The sequence below is a fragment of the Cololabis saira genome, chromosome 5 (assembly GCF_033807715.1).
Source record: "Cololabis saira isolate AMF1-May2022 chromosome 5, fColSai1.1, whole genome shotgun sequence".
In the NCBI taxonomy this organism is placed as follows: domain Eukaryota; kingdom Metazoa; phylum Chordata; class Actinopteri; order Beloniformes; family Belonidae; genus Cololabis; species Cololabis saira.
Window position 1 is genome coordinate 23,929,251 of NC_084591.1, and position 17,781 is coordinate 23,947,031.

Below are 17,781 nucleotides of genomic sequence, written 5' to 3' on the forward strand. Positions count from 1 at the left end.
AAGCTCATTGTCATGCCACTGAATGAGCTCTGGATCAAACAAATGCTTCTCGTAGAATATGTACAATGAGTGAGAATGTTAATATGAACTGTCTTAAACTCTTACACAGTGTAGAAACATCCATCCATATATCCATCATCCATCACGCATACCTAGTTATTCCAATGCAGGCTCACAGGGGTATGCTACAGCTTATCCCAGCTGTCACTTGGAACACACCATGTATATATATCCATCACAAGACAATATAAACATGAGAAATTATGTGTTTCAGGACTTTTTTTATCCCTCTTCTTCAGAGCAAAGTGTTACATCCCTAGTTTTAGCCTGCTGGTGAGGCTGGAGCCTGGATAACAGCTGGTATCTGGCCATATGCGTTTATCCTGGATAGGTCTCCAGTCCGTCACAGACCCACACAGAGACAAACAACTATGTATTCTCTCTATCCCTCATACAAAGTAAAACTACCATCAACAGCTAACATTCGTATTAAGTCAGGTACCAGTAACAGTGAGGCGACAGAGATAACCACCACATCACTCTGCAGCCTCGAGTAAAATAAGTGAAATCATCTTGTGGTTATTTGTTTCTTTACATGCCACAAGCCACGTGAAAGATAAATAAATACCATAAATGGACCATCATTGGATGACTGTCTTGTTATAATCGTATATTAAAAGTCAAGCATATTGAGCAAAAATTATAAATATGGCTCAGCAAAAAGAAATTGCATCACAAATATTTATTCACTGTTGCATATAGTATTTGAGCTGGTCAAAGGTTTTCAGACTGGTTTATTGTATTCTTTGTTTCAAAGTGTGTTAATAGTTTTCTACACAGAGAATGATCTGGAGTTAAAACAAGCTGGTTTAAACACTGAGACATATTTTCAATGCATAGTCATGCTTTTTTTGTACATTGAAAGTGATTTTGCATTGTCCCACTGAAATAAGAAAGACCCTCCCTGTGGCACACTTCCTGGATTTCATTTTACAGGTATATACAACAACAGTAGCAGATCCTGGGTGTAATTGTTATGTACTATTTAATTTTATTGTAAACAAATGTTTCCATGGCGACAATGTACAAATACAAAACAAATGCAAGATTGTCTGTCTCAGTTCCACATAAGGTGCAGATTTCATTTACTTCAGCAAACCTAGAGATTGATTTGTTACAAGGGACACATCCATTTCTTGCGCCAGTTAATATCAATCAACTGTGAATCCCCAAAAAACTTTCCTCTGGGTAAAATTTTATTACATCTCTGGAATACTTTCCGCAGATGTTTGTTTGTACATTTTCTATCTATGATGTCCACCCAATCAACCTTTAGAGAAAGTGTTTGAACATTAATGTTTTGGTAACGTAGGTGACATTTTATGAACTCAATCATACACAATCATGTGGAGATAACATCATTTCCCTAGAGCCTGTTGATAAAATGTTGAGAGTTTCACCGGTAATTTAGAAACTGTGAGGTTGCAGCCCATCAGAAGTCGTAAGCCTCCTACTTTCTAAAATATATTGTGTGGAATAAAATTCCATAGTGACTCTGCTGGTTCCAAACATTCCTTAAGCCATTTAATTTCAAATATGGAATTTAAGTTAAAAAATTAAAATTCTAAACCTCCTTCTGCTCATTCTAAACTAAGAATGTCTTTCTTGAGATGGTTCTATCTATTTTTCCAAACAAAATTGATAAATCAACGATTGATTTCTTTACAGAGTGCATCATTAAGAAAAAGTGACAGACCAGGATAAACAAACCTTGATACACCTTCAGCTTTTGATAATAACACTCCCCCAAAAATAGAGAGGTCCCTCTGCTGCCACATATGAAAAATGGACTTAGTCTTTTGAACCTTTGGGAGGAAATTAAGTTGCTGTCTAAGCTCCATGTCCTTTGTGGTGTGAATTCTCAGATATTTAACAGTTTGTTTAACAGGGATATTAAACATAAGCTTTCCACCAGTCTTATATATACACAAAAAAATTCACGCTTATTGATATTAAGTTTTATACCTGAAGCTTCTGAAAAGTCACAGTTACTTGAAGCGCAATCTGTATCTGCGATTTATCTTTGAGGAATAAAACTGTGTCATTGAATTCCAGTGTGCCCCACACTATGCATACTAGGTCACTTGGGAGACATTCACATGGGATCTAACTTGGTCCACTTGGTTCTCACTGCCTTATGTATCGCAAAGAAAACCATTCTAATGAATTGGAAACAATTGGAAAAAACATAATTCTCAGGTGTCTATGTCTTATGTCGTCAGTGTGAATGGAAGGATGTTGTGCCATTTCCCCCTCCGCCTGGCGCGCTCCTGCAGGTGCGGTGGGGCCCTGGCCCGGCTCGGTGGGCCAGCCCCTGTCGACCTGGACGGCCGGCGGGGGAGCGTGGGCGCCTACTGGGGCCAGCTCTGCTGGCCCTGCCTCCTGGCTTCGGCCTCCACTCCCCCTCCTGCCCCCCCTACACGACTCACACACACATAGGTCAGAGGGGTCGTGGGGGTCCGGGGCGTGGGGGACACTGTCCCACGTGCCCCGGTGCTCCCCGCCCCACGATTTTAATAACATCTTAGACACCGCACACTCAACATTTAATAGATACACTTAATAAGAATACTTAGCGTCTTGGAGGGGGAGGTTATTGTGAAATACGATACCCTGACCTCCTCCTCCCTGTTTTTATTGCATTAGCCACATGCACTCAACACCTCTCAGGCTGTGGGTCTCCTCCCGTACTCTTCTTGCCCTCTGTGGGGTTGCTGGTGGCCTGGGTTCCGGGTTCTTCCTTGTCGGCCTCTGGTCCCTCGGGTAGCGGGGTTGCTCCCTCCCCCACTATAGATACACTTCAGGTGGAGCTTTGATAGGACTATTACACACACACACACACACACACACACACACACACACACACACACACACACACACACACACACACACACACACACACACACACACACACACACACACAGCCACATAGACATATGCACACACACACACACACACACACACACACACACACACACACACACACACACACACACACACACACACACATAGCGACACAGACATATACACACACACACACATAGCCACACAGACACACAGACATATACACACACACACACATAGCCACACAGATATATACAGTATACACACATAGCCAAACAGACATACACACATACACACACAGATATAAACACACACATAGCCACACAGACATACACACACACACACACACACACACACGCACGCACGCACGCACGCACGCACGCACGCACGCGCGCACACACACACACACACACACACACACACACACACATACACATAGCCACACAGACATATACATATACACACACACACACGCACATGCACACGCACACACACACACACACACACACACACACACACACACACACACACACACACACACACACACACGCATACACACATAGCCACATAGACATATACACACACACACACACACACACACACATAGCCACACAGATATATACAGTATACACACATAGCCACACAGATATAAACACACACATAGCCACGCAGACATATACACACACACACATAGCCACACAGACACACACACACACACACACACACACACACACACACACACACACACACACACACACACACACACACACACACACACACACACACACACAGCCATACAGACATATACATCGGCCCGTTCACCTGCATGCTCGCTCTGTAGTTTTGGGGCTTAGTTAATCGCGGTAGCTTAGCTTAGTTGTGATTGGGTCCCGGGACCTGGGACGGTTGCTGCTCCTGTTTCTGCCGGTTCCGTGTCTGTTTTGTGTCTGTTTTGTTTTTTGTTTTGTTTTTTTCTCTGCTTTTTTTTTCTTTCTTGCAGATTTCCAGTGCTCCATGTGTGCCTCCATGTCTGTTCTCGCGTCCTGGATGAGCAGCGGATGTCACCCCCCGTCACCCCCCCCCCCCCCCCCCCCCCCCAAAAAAAAATAAAAAAATAAATTGGGTTTGTATGTGTATATATGCCTAAGGTTCTTACCAGCATGGTATTAACCATTAATATGTGTGCAGACAAACAAAAAACAAAAAACTGTGCCATTGGCTTGCTGTGAAATTTTAACTTCTGTCTTAAAGATTGTTAAGCCTTGAATATTTGGGTTGCACGAAATATTTCAACGTAAAGTTCAACAACCGAAAACAAAAAAAAGGAAATAGGGCAGCATTGGCGTAAACCTCTAGAAAAACTTTTAGACATTTTAGGATATAGAATGACTGAGCTATTTATGTAATTATATAACATGGCAATTATGTTGATCAATTTATTTCCAAAACCAAGGGGTTTGTAGGGTTTGCATCATGAAGGCGTGTCCATCGAACTGAATGCCTTATAAAAGTTGAGAAAGATCATCAGTGCTTTGGAGTTCATATAATTAGAATAATCAATTATGTCCAATATTAATCTGACATTAGAGCTAATATGACGCCTTGCCATGTAGTCATTTTGGTTTTTACTAATGATCTCTTCTAAATTATTTTTTAGTCGTTTGGCATAAACGTTTGCTAGATTTTTGATATATTTTCTAGAACCAAAGGGTCTTTTTCTGGCTTAGGAATTAAGTTATCAGTCCTTGCTTCATGGTTGTTGTAATTTCTTGTTTGTCTATGCATTCATTATACATCTATAAAAGATTATCTTTGAGGTCCCAAAAACACTGATAACATTCCACAGTAAGGCCATCACTTCCAGGTGATTTCCTCAGTCTCACTGAGTGCACATCATTGGTAGTTTCTGAGCATAAAGGTCTGGCTTCACATTCCTCTTGGAAATTCTTAAAAATTAAGGGCGTAAAGTTTTGCATGTGTTTCATAAACGTGTCACACTTTGATTGACCAAATTCAGATGTATTTCATTTATTGTAAAAGGAGTTGATGTAATTAGAGATGTTGTTAGGATCAGAACCTATGACACCATTTATATCAAGAGATATAACTTTATTTCTTTTCTCCTTTCTCTAACCACTTGGCTCGAGATTGGATGCATGCACCTTTAGATACATTCACATACACAATCATGTGGAGATAACATCATTTCCCTAGAGCCTGTTGATAAAATGTTGAGAGTTTCACCGGTAATTTAGAAACTGTGAGGTTGCAGCCCATCAGAAGTCGTAAGCCTCCTACTTTCTAAAATATATTGTGTGGAATAAAATTCCATAGTGACTCTGCTGGTTCCAAACATTCCTTAAGCCATTTAACTTCAAATGTGGAATTTAAGTTAAAAAAAATAAAATTTCTAAACCTCCTTCTGCTCACTTTAAACTAAGAATGTCTTTCTTGAGATGGTGGTATCTATTTTTCCAAACAAAATTGATAAATAAACGATTGATTTCTTCACAGAGTGCATCATTAAGAAAAAGTGACAGACTTGACTTAAGTTGTGTTTGGAACTTAGCAGCTGCAACTGATTAATTAGGATATTCATAAAAAAAAAAAAAGATTTCTTTGCTGCGCCTAATTGCAAATTCTCTGATTTTAAAATAAAAAAATCCCAGTTTTGAACTTGTCTGTTTTGTTTGTAGCGTATTGCCGTCCCCTTATTACTGCGACCGCTGCCGGTATATGACACATGTTTTTTGCTTACAAAATAAAAGCGTGAGTTTTACTCATAACACATTTCAAATGGCATTTCATTGGAACAACTTTTATAGGTAAATGTTTTTCTTTTCGTTATTATTTCGAAACTGCAATAATGTATCCCCTCAGCTTCGATCTGTGAGTTATAGAAAAAAAAAAGAAAGAAAAAACAGCATGTTTGTATACTTTGAAAATCCTTCCCGGAAGTACGTGTGCTGGCTGCAGCCAGCCTGACAGCTGTTGTCACTGCAGGCAGTTGGGAGAAGTTGAGCAACAGCGGTACGTCGGCAGGGTGCTTTATTTCAGGGATTTCTCCGGGCACTGCATAATTTAAGGTAATACTACATTTAAAAAAGTCACTGGAATTACATGTCTATTTCACGAACCATACTCTCATTCAGCCTTTGTTATACGGGACTAAAGCCAGTACTTTACAACTTGACGTCGCTGTTGAATCTGTTCATTGTATGTGTCTGCCTTGCAACGCTTCACCGCCTCGGAACCGCAGACAGCGGGTTTAATCTGGACCCCAAACTCTGGCCGTGTCCCCTGAAAGAGATGCTGCTCGAGCCGAGCTGAGCCCTCGGGGTTCAGGGGACCGTGTTGGAGCCTGCGGCCGAAAGGTGTGCTGTTAGCCGGGCTGGAGCAGCCTGCTGCTCTGGAAGTTTTTCCAGCCTGCAGCCCGAGCAGCGGGCTGGCTGCTGATGTGCTGCCAAGTGCCATAGTGGCAATAAGTTTCCAGGCTCGCGGACCGGTATCAGCCCTTTCTGTCCCCGCTGGAGCCGGCGCCTCTCTGGGGGACTCGTGGTGGGAGGTGTTGGAGGAAACCCCTCTGGAAAAGTTACTGCCAAACTATTTCAGCAGGAACTGTCACTTAGTTGAGGCGTTTTCAGGACTCGTTTTCATGGCATGTATTTTCAAACTTTGATTACTGGCATTCAGGGGCGTCAATTGGGTATGGCAAGGTATGGCAGCCGCCACACCTCGGCTTCAAGGGAAAATGTAAATGTTTGTTTTTTAAATACATTTATGGAATTACTCTGTGTCTATTTGTATTGATTATTCTATTACTTAATACATATAGAATAACTACAAATGCAAATCAGAACAACATGATCGATTTCACTAGTTATTATACACTGCAAAAACTGAAAATCTTAACAAGAATATTTATCTCATTTCTACTTAAAATGTCTAATTTTTAGTAAAAAAAAAACTAATTACATCTAAGACAAGACTCAAAAACAACCATTTTCACCTGTTTCAAGTAGATTTTCACTTAAAATAAGTAGAAAAATCTGCCAGTGGAACAATATTTTTTTGCTTGTAATGAGAAGATAAATCTTGTCACACTGGCAGATTTTTCTACTTATTTCAAGTGAAAATTTACTTGAAACAGGTGAACATGGTAAAGTAACAAGTTATTTTTCTGGTGATGACTGTTGTTTTAAGTGTAATGAGATTTTTTGACTAAAAATTAGACATTTTAACTAGAAATAAGAAAAATATTCCTTTTTTTTTAGTTTTTGCAGTGAGCGAGACTGCATTTGAAAAAGTTCCAATTTTCTTGACCACACAGATAAGCTACATAGCAGACTTCTGTGATGAGTATTTGCTGGATGTAGTTAAGTTTTGTGACTCGTAACCTTGCCATACCTTAGCTTCGACTGAATTAACGCCACTGCTGGCATTCAAGACCATTTCTATGAATCACACTTTCAGTTCTAAGTCCACATATTTTTTTTTTTTACAACTGATAGCTGTGGGCTTACACGGTTACCTTTGCTTATTGACCTAGACTCAACAGTTTTTAATTATTTAATCGGGAAATCATTTGTTGCACAAGATTACTTCCAAGTTGTAGTTGTGGATTTTTTTTAAACTTTATTTTAAATTATTTACTTGTTTATGATTTTACAAATTGATCCTTACCAGATTGGTCTGCACTAGGCTACTGTGTCATTTCATTTCAAGTTTTAATTTAAGAAAGAAACACTAAAACTCTAATTGGTTTATGAGTTTTTTAGTTTATTTGTGCAGGACCACTTCACAAGAAAAGCCAGGGCACTTTACAGCAAAAGTAAAAATACAAGTCAGTAGAAGTCCTGTTGCATCAAATTGTTTTCCTGACAATTTGTTGTGATCCATTTGCAATCTGATTAATTCATTTAAAATTTCACCAAAAATGAAATGCTTTGGGAAACGTTTTTGTTTACTTTTCTTGTTTTCCTCCTAGTGTGACTTCTTAACTGGAGAATATCACATCTCGAATGTAAGCTATATTTTCTCTCAGTAAAATTCTCAAGCACACAGTTTCCATTGCTTTTTTTTTTCTCTGGTAATGAGTCTGGTTTCTTTGGCTTGCTCTAAAACCTTTTAATGTTAAAAAACCATATTAGGAGGAGGAGGAAGATCAAAAGGTTAACCAGCTCTGACCCATGACAGAGGAACTTTTATTGTCACTGTGACTGTGACTCTGCCACAACACAAAGACCTCTTTGCCTTCCTTGTGGACTGCCAAAGTATGTTGTTGATTCTACTCTGGAAAATAGACTCTTCTCTTAAACCCAGTTTGCTCTGGCAGCTCTTTTTGTTCCTTGCAGGAATTTAACTCAAAACAAACCAAACCTTATAATTTCCTTTTTTTTTTTTTTTTTTTAAGGCTTAGGTTCTTGTTGGTGTAATATTTTTTTGAAATTCGAGCATAGCTGATCAGTGGCAAGTGTTTATTGTGATCTGACTGTCTGATCTCCAAGCTCTCCAAAAGTTACCACTTGCTATTCTTTGTGCGTTGCCCCAGGAGGGGTATGCACAGCTCTCTGCAGAGCTCATCTGTTTCACAGTGATAGAAATGCTACTTCACCCAGGATGTTGTTGCGAGACCAGCTGGCTGTTTTCTGCTCTCTGACAGTCTAATATACCCCCAAGCCAAGCGAAGGATAATCACCCACAGTCGAGGACACCGAGCTACTTAGGCAGACTGACGGCTTTGCTGTTTTAATCAGTCATAGGCTGTTTATCTTTGGAGGGCTTTTTCTGCTTTCTTTCCACACGTACCTAACTTCTCAGTGAACTACATCTCTGTTTTATTGTCATTGATTTGTAATTTAACACAGGCAGTGGAATGCGATGTAAATATTTCCTTCTACTTTTTCATGAGGGATTATTTTATTCTTTTTTTCTGGAAGGGGTTTGTAAGGGCGGGGGATCCTCTTTAGCTCTGTGTGTTCTTCAAAGCATTGTGTGCTACTGTCACACTGATATCATGTGTAGCCATGAACAATCACAGCTTCGCGATCTGTACAATGGTTGTCTCGGATCAGAGAAGTGCAGGGGACATTCACTTCAGTGGACGAGTTGTCTCTTCCTCATAACCCCTTTTGTTTTTACATTGCTTCCATATTTTGAGTTACATATCCTGATTATAGCAAATTGCTTCATTTTTTTTTCTTGGAATCAGTTTGGTTAATTATAAGCTTTTATATAACATATCTGTTACTGTTTTTAAACTTTGTTCATTAAAAAAAAAAAAAGAAGCTAAATGTCCTGTATTTTCTCCCTCAAGGAAGTTGGTTGTAACCTTGTCTGCAGTTAAGTTGAACCAATTGCCTTGGGGTTCACGTCATTCGAGCTGTTGCCTTTACATTGACAAAATCCATTCTGGTTGCCTCTGTTTCCTTTGTCTCTGTGTGAACTCAGATTTTAAGTGAAGCCAATTTCTCAGATCTGCATGATGCATTTTGTAGTTTTCTTAAGGCAAACATTCAAACCACTGAGATCCTGCATTTTTCCTTTTAAGTGCTAATCACTGTGACAACAGCGAGATTGTTTGTTGGAACATTGGGGGGGAGCGCAATGATTATGATTAAAAAAAGGAAGAAAATGGAAAAGTTTATTTTTATTTATTTATTTCCTCTTGACTGTTTTTCTCTTGAGTACACTGGCCACCAATCAAAAGCAACACGACACCTGCGCCTTGGGTGTGAGAGTCTCGGATGTGAGAGTGTTGGATGTGCTGGAATGCACTTTATTAGACCGCTATAACTCTAACAGCAGGGAAAATGGATTCATATTAAGCAACCTGTCTGCTTCCTGTATCTTTTGCTGACGGGAAGCAGAGGAGCTTGAGTTTTTTTTTCCCAGCTTTCTGTGGGCTGTGGGGTCAAAGTACAAACGGCTTCTCTATAACGATGATTCACAGCCGGCTGGACCGGAGAAAAGGACCACTAGCCGGCTCCCCTAATGAGCCCAAGGTTTTTTTCTTTTAGGGGGGGTGGGTTATGAAGAAAGCTATCCTATCACAGAGGAATTTCCCCTTTTGACATTGTTGTCATAAAGCATTATTATTTCCTTAATATTGTGGTTATGTGTCATGATTGTTGCAGGAATCTTACCTGCCTTTTCTGTCCTAACTGAGATTTTCAGTTATTTGTTCCACCGTAACACCATCCAACATTTGTCAAACGTGTGTTATTTCGAAACATCACTAAATCTTTTTTTTTATCTGTGGCACTAATGAAACTTCTGTTATGATCAGTGGTGACAATGAATGGCTAAGTCTTTGTCAAGTTGAGTCCACTTGATCACTCCTTGGATCGTAACAAGTCTAAACTGATGAGAAAATGTGAAGCAATATTCTTTTTAGCTGCCTAAGTTATCTTCTCCTTTTAATATCTTGTCTGATTGAGGCATACATATTCCCAGTCATCTCTTCAGTCTGGCATGAAATCAATGTGTGCCAGAGTGTGTGGGTGCACTGGCACTGGATCAGTTCTCTTGTGGCTTCCTTGGCCAGCTGCTTTCCTCTTTAATCTTAATGTGCTGTTCTGTATGCCATTCAAACTTAAATGCACCTTCTTATATAGGTGAAATATGCCACCTAAACAGCATAAAAAAATTAAAGGATCTTGTGAAATTGTTCATGCATAGGGATTCATTTGTTACAGAGATGGTTAGATTATACATTGATGTTCACCTTGTCTTTTTGTAAAACACATGAAGCGAAATTATAGATCAATCTGACCTCTTGAATACTAAGATAAATTCATCATAACCAGAGTTCATCATACTCTTCATTGCACATGTTAATGTTGCACCTTGACATTTATTTGGGCCGCATGGTGGCTTGGTTGTTACCACTGGAATTGCATTGCCACTCTCTCGGGTACTCCGGCTTCCACCCACTATCCAAAAACATGTATGACTAGGTTAACTGACAATTATAAACTGTCCATAGGTGTGTGTGTATGCGTGAATGGATGTTTGTCTTTCTCTATGCTTACTGATGCCCTTGTATAAGCAAAAATAGTTTTAGAGATTTGTGATTATAGCATAAGAGTACACATAGATTTTTGAGCAAAATTTGCTGCCTTTAACTGTACCTTCCAGGGATGTCCATGATGTATATATTTTGTTCTGTTTCTTCTCCCAAGAAGAACAAAGAACAAAACAAACAAAGCAAATAAAAAAAAAATTAAATTCTGCATACACTACACTATTTAATCATCAATTTACCTAGCATGCATGTTTTTGGACTGTGGGAGGAAGCCGGAGTACCCGGAGGGAACCCACGCAAGCATGGGGAGAACATACAAACTCACAAACGAACATGCAAACATGCAAAAAACAGAGACTCCTGCCAGGGAGTTGAACCGGGAACATTTTGCTGTGAGGCAACAGTGCTAACCACTAAACCACTGTGCTGCCCTAATGAGGTCCATGCACTTGGTAAACAAATAAAACATGTTGGAGGCATGAGCTGTTCATCCCACGGACATACATTACATTTAAAACAAAGTAAACAAACTTTTACCCAGGAATCGTGGTAATTCCATCATACAACCATCCAACCATTCATTCCTATTTAGGCTCATGGGGGTCTACGGGTGCCTTTCCCAGCTCTTCTGAGGCAATGGGCAAAGGCATACCCTTGACCAGTCTCCAGTCCATACGGCATGAATCCATCATTCAATCCCATAATGTGTGCATGTTTTTTTTTCTTTTCCATGTGGTAGACCCCTTGTCTAAATTAGGTTGTGTTTTTGTATTATTCATTAGTTACTGGTTTTGTTTGGGTCCCTGTGGGCATTATCACTAATCTTGACAGTGAATGTCATGCATCCTGCTGTCTGGGTGCTTGCAGAGTATTGAAAAGCTGTGAACTAGAAGCCTGGAGCGATCTCCATCAATGCTTTTGATTAAGCACAATCCAGCAGGACATGCAAACCAAGAAAGGTTTTAACTGTTCTGCCTAGGATTTATAATGGACAGTGAGAATGATGTTCCAAGATGAATACAAAATTGGAGTGCTATTATATAGTGTGTGTGCTTGTATAATATCATGTGTACATTTAAGTATTGGTAATTTATCTTGTCAACCATTGAACTCACTGTGTGCCTTGTTTCAACTTTCCAGAGGCTGGGAAAAGAAACGTTTAAGCGGAGAGTTTCAAGTTTTTCAGAAAACCCTCAAAACTTAGTAGCCTCTTTAAAAACAAAGTTTAAGGTCTAAATGGGTTAAGAAAAACATGAAATGTTTTTTCTAATGAATTAATCCTTCTCTCACTTAACCACTTAGCCACTGGCTCCTCATATGGTTAAATGAGGGAAAGCTTCATTCTGAACGTTTGGACAAAAAAAAAAAAAAAACAGAAACCAAAGTTACCTGCAGTTAACATGGCAGGCCTTTTGGTGAGGAGAAAGGACACATCCGATCGTTGAAGTTGATTTGTGTTTGTTTCACAAACATTTTGCTGTTTCAATTAACTTTTCTGACTTAACTTAGTTCTGCCCACACAGTGTAATATGGAGTAGAGACTGTGTGGCACTGTAGAAGACAGCCCCGGGTCCAGCTCTCATGTAGTGTGGTGAACAGATGGCAAATGAGCATATCACTTTTCTGTAACTTCCCATTAATGAGGAGCACAGGCGTGATAGTTCGTCATGGATGCTGGAGCACAGTAAAAGTATGTGCAGCATGGGACAAGCACAGGCCCTGGAGTAAGGATAACACTGGCTTGTCCTTTTCCCATGGTGATAAGGACTTACCCAGATGTTGGCAATACATATTGAGTCTCACTTTGACCTCCTTGGCAGTCGGAGAAGCCCTGCTGTGTGTAAAATGGGAGACTTGAAATAGTAAATCTGGTGAGACATTTAGTCTGCCAAATTATGATTGTCCTTGCCCCACAATTACTTCCTACTGACCTAACCAGAAACCCCAGTTTAAGTGGACAGTGAAATGCTACCATCTTGATATAGCCCTCTTTCAAGTTTGGCTGTGTGAATGGACAGAAAAGATATATTGTAAAACACAACAGTGTTCTCTTTCATGTAGCAAACTGAAGGGGATGCTATTGCTATTGAGTGTTCAAGGGAGACCTTTGATATGTGAGCTGTTCTGTGTTCTTGTTGGAGGACCAAGCCTGTGATTTCAGTTGTTGTGCTTTGACAACTGTTTTTGCCATACTCAAACTTTGTATGAAAGTCAGGCTTGTGGGATCAACAATACAGCTCAAGTAAGAAGAATTTGCACATACTCAACATCCGCAATTAGAACTGTTTTTCTGCCTTTGTAGAGGATTGACTTGTTTGGGGAGTTTGATTATAAGAGTCCCATTTATTGTTTAGAGGACATGATTAGAACGAAGGAAGGAAAGATTTATTTTGATTACGTTATCATTTGTTTGCAGGCTTTTTGTCTTTTAGTGCTGCTGATTGACATTTCTCCTTTACCCAGAAGGCCCAGGGGTAACCCTTTGCGAAAGCTATAAATGTCGTTCGCCCCTCTCTTGCTGTGCAATGGTGTTTTGTACTGTTGTTGTTTTGTTTGTTTTTTTTAAAAATATTTTTAAGGAAAGGTTAGATTTTTGGTTACTGCTCCACCAAGGAACAATCTTTGACAGATGGCAGGATGTTTACTGAAATTTATTCAAACATCATATGTGGACACAATATTAATTGAGCCGCGTGTGTGCTTTTTGAGAGGAAGAGAAAGGACTTTGCTCTTTCTCTTCTATCTTAACCATCTGGTTTGTGTAACATTTGACAAGGGCGTCAATCTCTGTGCCTTCACAGATGTTATGTTACGGGTCAAATTGACCCATTTTAATGTTCTAGGATAAATACTGGTAGTTAAAAGTATTTTTTCAGTATGAAACTTCTTCTGCTTGCCTTAATTAGTGTAATCCACATATACGTTAACATGAAAATGGTTCATCTCACATATGCCTATATCACCTAACCCTGCATGTTTATATCACATAGATACTGTTCAGTTCACCAGTCAAACTGGAGGTAAAAGGGTGTCGGAAATGTCAGAGTATGTCTTTCTTTGCAAATGTGAGACATATTTCACCCCAATCTCTCTCTTTCTCTCTCTCTCACACACACACACACACACACACACACACACACACACACACACACACACACACACACACACACACACACACACACACACACACACACACACACACACACACACACACACACACACAGGTGCATATGTTATGACTTTTGACGGGAACCATTTATGTTCTCGTGGGAAAACTTTACCCACATTCAGTGGACATTCAACACGGGAGGGACAAAACATATAAAACATTATCTGCATGGGAGTCCTACCAATATTACACTTTGTCAGGCAGACTTTTACAAAACAAGCAGTCGAAGCAAAACGATGACAGTCCAAGAGGCTTTGGAAGTCTTCATTGATCATGACAGTGAAGTAGAGGAGGATGTGTCTGAAGACCAAGACTATCTTTGGCTAAATTATGATTCTGATGAGGGGATTGCTATTCCTATTCTTCCAAGCAAGACATTGCTTGGAATATTGCCCTAATATGCGTCAGGCAAAACATTGTGCCAGGGCCTACTACGGCCTATTAAGATGGCACTGAGTCGTATGACTGACATCAAGTCAGCTTTGGAGCTGGTTGTGCCATATTCAATACAGAAAATAATTCTGGAAATGACTAATCTAGAAGGACAGGCGTGTTTTGGGGAGAAGTGGTAGGAGCTGGACAAATCACATTAAGATGCGTATTTGGGGCTCTTCGTCCTGGCTGGGGTCTATAAGTCTATAAGTCCCAGTCTGCGGGATGCAGAGACAGGCAGGGATATGTTTCCAGCCCCAATGTCTCTGGAGACTTTTCACTGTCACCAAAGAAATGTCTTTCTTATAACAAGCTGTGAACAATTCCTTGATTTCTCTGGCATTCTAGTTTCCTCTCATCCTTTTTTTGTCGCATTCCTCAATGAATGCTGTGGTGAATCATGGTGATGATTTGTCATACACTGCACATTGTGATTTATTAGGAAGGAAAATATTGTGCCGTAAGATTATAACATGCTAAATACTCAGCTGTGATTGACACTCCACACATTTTAAAGAATTATCACTGATCATACTGATGTGGTAGGCAAGTCGTACCACTTTGGTGTTTTGGACGTGCTCAGATAAACTACCTTAGTACGAAGTTGAGGGGTCAAGCACTAATTCTACTATTGGTAATTATTGGTGTTAGAAAAGCCTAATTTAGATGGGATATCAATTCTTTTTCTAAGATTCAGAATCATAATACATTACTTGTTTGTAATTTTTTTCTGCTTGATAAAGTTGAGGGTTGATCTTTGGGGGTTTCCATCTTGATACTATTTGAATTTTTATTGTGGATGCTTCAGGATGCAAGAAATTTGCTGCTCATTTTTAACCAGACTGTTCAGAAGTTGTTCAGATTGCTGGTATATAGACAATCTTTAAGTTGGCTTCCTGATCTCACTATGGTTTGATAAGACATTACACAGGAAATACAACCATTCCTCACTCGCCAAGCATTTCGGTGCATTTGTACAATGTTCAGAACAAGAGAGTCAGATGTGGTACATTTTAATATGCAAGGTTTGTCAAATTCAATTAAAAAATCTTTATTTCGAACATGATAAATTTGCTTACTTTGGAAAGTCCACAGATTTCATGGCTCTCAGATTCTGCTGTTGATGAGAATTAAGAGTAGTCAAACAATTAAATCTGCAGTTCTTACTGATTTTCTCTGACTTTTATCTATTGTTCTCTTTTGTCAAAATTCTAATTCACGTTTTTTATTTGTTTTAATCTGTTTGTAAAGCTCTTTGAATCACATTGTTGTTGAATTGTGCTATAGAAATAAACTTGCCTTGCAAGTCGAGTCAATCGAGTCAATTTTGTATCTTATAGAAATAGAATGGGGCAAATTTGAATCACAGCACTTACATCAGTTTTAAATGTGGTTTCTGAATAAACTTGACCTATTGTGCTTGACTTGTTGCTTTTTGCCTCATCATCTTCCCAGTACTTGGAGCAAAAATATGTAGTTACTATTGTATTACATTTACCTTTTTAATGGGATGAAACATTGAATCAAACTAATGGATCTCTTCAGTCCGAGGGAAAAATACTGAAATGGTTCAGACCAGCTATGGTGTGTCCTAATACAGATAAATGTGGTGCTCTTTGATGGTCATTGGAGCAAAGCTAATTCTGAAAGCCTTACATGCATTAAAAGACACTGAGTATGTAGAGCAGCTCTTGTTTAAGCATCAGAATCACGTAATTACTTAAAGGTTAATTTGCTGTGAAGGCACATGGTGAGTGACTGATCTTTCCCATTCCATCCTGCCTCTTCTGTATAATACTGGTGACATTTAGGCTTTATTGGGTCTCTGCTGTTATGCCAGGAGTAGTGGCCCTTGAGTTCTATTTATGTTGCAGTGTTTTGGTTTGGATGGTTTATCATAGGAGAGGCCTGTGTGTTGTATCTTATTATGGACATGCTGGGTTTGGCTGGCGCTGGAGAAGCTAGGCTTGTGGAAAGGGCTACCATGGAATTAGTCTGCTCGGCCTGGCAAGAATGCTTATGTGTTCAGTCAAGGCTGTAGTCAAGCACACACGCAATGTTAACTATAGAAACATCTCAATAGCACACCAAAACGGCTTGTAGATATGCAAGGATTTGTTGCAGTTTTTTTTCTTTGCTGAAGAAGTAACTGAGCCATTTGTAGACAGCGCAGTGTCTGGTATGTGTGGAACTTGAGGTTTTAGGTGCTTTGGCTTGAGCTTCTGTTATTTCAGTATGCACCTCATTATTCTTGCTTGTACAGTTCCTCTGGGCTAACATACAGTAGTCTTTTTTCCACTCTTAGTTAATTATTACAACACTCTGAGGGTGTAGATTCGAGACATTTATGTTTGCAAAATGTTGGGCAATGTCACAATGAGATAACACAAGCATTTATACACAGGATAGTCAGTTTTAAGAGGGACATGAATCTGTATGTACTTTTATGAGTTATAAACAGGGCACAGCAAAAGGGCTAAAAGGAAGAAATATTTCAGCAAGTCGGGGGAATAGCTGAGTTGGTAGGGTGCAGCTTTTTCCTTTTTTTTTTCTTCCAAAATGGGATTTTCAGAATACTCTTAATTCCAGGGTAGCCCCTCCTGATTGCAGAGAAGAAGAGCTGCCAGCAGCCACTGCACTACGCTCTATTGATATGCCTCCCTCAACAACCAGCCCTCCCCATTTTAGATCTCCCCACATCCACTTCTCCTCCTGCTCACACTGTTAACACTGTTATCAAAGTAAAAGATGTTTTTTTTTCTTCTTTTTTTGAAGGGTTGGCCTTGGTATGTAGGCGGTGGGTACAAGCAAGGCACCTGGCTGGCGTTGTGGGCATGCGTGAGTGTGTCTGCAAGCCACTGGGGGTGTGTGTTTGCGCCTGTGTGCATGTTCATGTCTAATCAAATAAGGTTTTACTGGCTGAGCTGGTGAACCAGGAAAAGGGTTAAATCAGTCCAAAGGCAAGTTGTCATGCAGGGGTATGGGCTTAGCTAAGATTGGGCTGGGAGAAGGGAGGTAATGAGACCGGGGATGGGAGCACTGGCCCAGGCTTAATAGGCAGTTGAACATGATACAGGGTCAGGACGTTTCAGAAAGAACCTTTTAGGAAGTGGGTATAGATGGTGAAAGATGGGAGTTGAGGGGCATGGACGTTGTATGGTGGTGTTTAATGATATTCATTCATTCTTGGTTTCTTACTTGCTACTTTTGCTGCAGTTATTCTGTCTGTCACCATTTGTTTATATCAGAT

The 17,781-nt window shown here is 39.8% G+C and overlaps 1 protein-coding gene across 1 annotated transcript in view; it reads left to right on the forward strand.

Moving 5' to 3' along the window:
- The first annotated feature begins 5,915 nt into the window (after positions 1–5,915).
- Positions 5,916–17,781, forward strand: part of slc45a3 (solute carrier family 45 member 3) — a 45,555-nt gene continuing 33,689 nt past the window's right edge. The window contains exon 1 of the mRNA XM_061721312.1: positions 5,916–5,990. The gene's annotated coding sequence lies outside the window, so the exon portion shown is untranslated. The remainder of the gene's footprint in view (positions 5,991–17,781) is intronic.